The 3839-nt window shown below is 38.0% G+C and overlaps 1 non-coding gene across 1 annotated transcript in view; it reads right to left on the bottom strand.

The window, feature by feature from the left end:
• The window catches only part of LOC102895662, a 22688-nt gene extending 19546 nt beyond the window's left edge, over positions 1 to 3142 (bottom strand). Inside the window, exon 1 of the transcript XR_001517017.2 lies at positions 3076 to 3142. This is a non-coding gene — a transcript (uncharacterized LOC102895662). The remainder of the gene's footprint in view (positions 1 to 3075) is intronic.
• Between the last annotated feature and the right edge of the window lie 697 nt (positions 3143 to 3839).

Raw genomic sequence — 3839 nt, 5'->3', positions numbered from 1 at the left:
AAACATTTATTTGCATGCTGATAATATTCAGCGATTTGACAGTCTCTCAAGCCTTACCTTTTATTGTGAGAAAGAATGAACCAACTCTAGTCAAAGAGCTCCTGATTTGGGGCCAATCGCAGATGGAACTGAGAAAAGTGCTGAATGTTTTTCGAATAAACATGCAAACCTATCTTCCAACCAGTTACTCTAGCTTCAAAGAGATAAAGAGTTGAAAAGCTTCTCTTTAGAGAGTGAAATAAGTACTATTTGTCCGATGATGAAAATTCTTTGCTTTAAACATCTCCAAATTTAGGACATATAAGATATACAGATATTCATTATTTAACTACTTTGAGATAATTTTATGTCTTCGGAGTTCTAATCATTTTTTTTTTGAAAGTTACTTTTAAAGATGTTCATTTTTAGTGAAAGCACTAAAATACAATGTCATTCTTCAATGACAGTTTTCCATGCAATGTTTTTTACTTTAAGTAAAAACAACATTGCTTATACTGCCAAGCACTGCTGAAAAGGTCTCTGCATCATAAAAGGATTTGAAGCCTCATTTATTACTATCTAAATTGTACATTGTATGCTTGCTAGTGACGTATTATAAACTCAATAACCTTTCCTATATAGACTAATAGATAACATAATAAACAATTCAAAAGTTTTTTTGAAAAACATGATTTGGTGAATTCCTAACATAAAACAAATCTTTTTATTCTCCCAAAACAAATGCTGGTTGTGTGCCCGCCTCAACAGTTTTGTCCAGCAGTGTTTGGTAAGCCCGGTCATTTAAGATGACACTGAAAGAGACGAGATAAAATGACAAGGAGGCTAATGGGTCTGAATTCCATCACCAAAGAGCAAAACTCTGAGGCGTTATGACTGGTTTTTGTTTCCCACTTTGCAACACACAAAGTTATTTGTGTTTTCCTCAGGGAAAAAGAAAATAAACTTCAGAGACTCAAACCTATCAGCACTGACCAAACTAACCTAAAAATCTGTCCTAGTCAGAGCTAATGTAATTTGCTTCGTATCAAAGTTTATGTCAGTTTTTAAATTGAATTTGAGGTCCAAATTGTCATGGTGATGACCACATTTCTTCAGCCAAGTAAGAATAGAGGAGCTAATAGTATTTCTGTGGTCTAAAATTGGGGTTCAGAGTGTCGAAAGCATTGGTACTGATCTTGCGATTTCCTAATATGACTGCAAATAAGAGGATTGACTCTTGAGCTCTGTTCAGTATGATATGTGAAAATTTAGGGTGATAATAAAGGACAACTGATATAGAATTCATTCAGCTGGCTTTTGTGACACAGGAATAACTTTAGTTATTGGCTCCTATATTCTCATACATAGTACTTAATATAAGACAATAATGCTGGATTTAATATTGATCTGTGTCTAGTTCCTTACAACTGCTGGAATATTCTGGGCTGAATTTATGCATTGACTATGTCAAAAAATAATCAAAGGATTTTAACTATGCCATTATTTTAAAACCCTTCATTGAATTTATTGCCATCAGAAAATATAAGCTTTAGAGCCTTTTGCATTGCCAAAAATGTCCCATCCTACTGGTTCCTACAGACCTTGTCACTTCCTGTCAAGAGATGGAATCTATGTCTCTCGCCCCTTGAAACTTGGTGGCCCCTGACAAATAGAAGGTATAAGACGTGACACCACGTGATTTCTGAGGCTAAGTTGGGAAACACTATGCAGTGTCTTCCAGTCTCACTTGGGATATTCACCCATGGAGCCCTAAGCCTCCATGTCGGTAAGAAGTGCCAAGTGGCCATGCTGGGAGGAAGGCCAAACTAGGCCACACAAAGAGACCACATGGAGAGGCCCCAATACTGCAGAAGAGAGAGGTGACTGGTCAGCCCCCAGCAGCTTCAATCACCATCTGACTGCATTCACACCAGGCTCCTCAAGGATTCTACTTGCAGAAGCCCCCAACCAAGTCATGTGTGGATTCCTGATCCACAAAAACTGGGAACAGTAATAAATTATTTTGGTTGTTTTAAGCCGCTAAGTTTTGCAGTAATGTTATACAATGTTAGATAATAGGAAACAACTTCTACCTTATACCTTAATTAAGGGATCTCTTCAATAAGGGGTCTGCAAGTGGATCTGTAGTGTACTGCCCAGATTCTCCCTCTATCTCTCTCCATTCCAGGCAGAACTAAGGAACTCATTCTCCCAGGAGAAAAGAATGCTGGCTGCTGAGGGCTTATCACTGTGTCCCTGTCTAGGCATTGCCCTCAGCCAAAGGGAGCTGCCTTCCCCAAGGTACGTCCCTGCGTAAGGACAGCTCACTTCCAATAGTGATTAATGCAGGATGCTAAGACCTGGCCTCCTTTCCTTAATTCAGGCAACACAGAAGGGTCATCACAGCTCCAGAGTTCCTGTAGGGTAGGCTAAGGCCTTGGTTGCAGCAGTATCAGCTCAATTTCTTCCTCTGCTCAGTCTTGCTTCCCTCACTCCGTTATAGGTGATATTCTGAGTGTCTGCCTCAGTAACCTACTACACACAGATCTCCATTTCAAGGATAGTTCACAGATAACCTAAACAGGCTTCAATCCGAGGTTAATTGCCATTGGAAAAGAGGGTGAAATCAGGCTCTATAATTCCCTGGTTTTCCCAGTAAACAGCAGTAATAACTAAAGAGACCTTGATTCTTATTATTATAAGAATGTGATTAAGTTTCAAATCAACTGATTACAACCTGTAGACTCAGAGAGTTTCCCAGACAGTCTTTATGGCATCCTTTACTCATTCTGACACTTGCTAGAAATTACCTAATTGTACTGACCAAAACTATTTTGCCTTAGGAAATTTTAGTCAAAACTGATGTTTCAGAAGAGAGTGTGTTAAAAATAAAGTGATCGTATTATAAATCTACATTAGCAATGAAACACCTGAAACAAGACCACACCCATTCCTAAATCTGGGTCCTGGATGTATAGAAGAAATTAAATAGATAACTGCTTATTTTAAGAAAGAAGACTTTTTGCAGCAAAGCTTATGAGATTTGAAGGTGCCTAGTTCCATTTTTTCTGGAAGAAAATTGTTTCATTTTCTTACTTGTTTCCTCTCTTATTTCATCCACCAGTCATCTTCCAAAAGTGATTCATTTCTTCATAAGGACTGTGAAAAAAAAAAAGACTGAGTTCAGACATTATTGCTAGAGGCTGATGGTATGAGGACAGCTCAATGATTTAAACCAGAGGACATTTTCATTTTTTAAACCAGGTCCTATCTTCTACTTCAGGCATTTTATAATTCACACAAGCTAGAAGCTCATTTTCTCACTTGTCTATCCTATGTTTGCAGACTCTTCTATATCTTTACATGAGCACAGCTCCCAACAGGAACTATTGGCTTCTCAACTTTTTCAAAGTCCTCTTGCGGACATTACATCAGCACACACACTTACTGGCTTCTCAATAATATGCACAGTGTAATATGGAATTGTTCTGGGAAGTAAAATAATGTATTATTCTTTTTGATATTCAAATTATGTTATTCTAATCCCCCAATCCACCAGTGGAGGAAAGTATTTCTTCCATCTTTGGGGTCTTTCAACAGAAAAGAAGTCCCAAAACTCAGATGTGTTTACTCAGTCCAGTAGGTCAGTTTTGATGACTGTTCTTCCAGAAGAGAAAATGGAACATACTCCTGTCTCATTTCATAGCCTACCATCAACAATCAAAATATAGATCCACTATTCCAACACACATAGGCTTGATTTCCCAAAGCATATCAACCAAGGGCAGCAAGATTCTTAAAACAGTATCGTGATGTGGTGTTTCTCTAATTCAGCTCCACTAGGTCTAGAGGAACTCAAG

Source organism: Pteropus alecto, unplaced genomic scaffold (genome assembly GCF_000325575.1).
Source record: "Pteropus alecto unplaced genomic scaffold, ASM32557v1 scaffold20, whole genome shotgun sequence".
In the NCBI taxonomy this organism is placed as follows: Eukaryota; Metazoa; Chordata; class Mammalia; order Chiroptera; family Pteropodidae; genus Pteropus; species Pteropus alecto.
The sequence above is the reverse complement of the archived record's forward strand: the minus strand, read 5'-3'. Positions and strand labels throughout refer to the sequence as shown.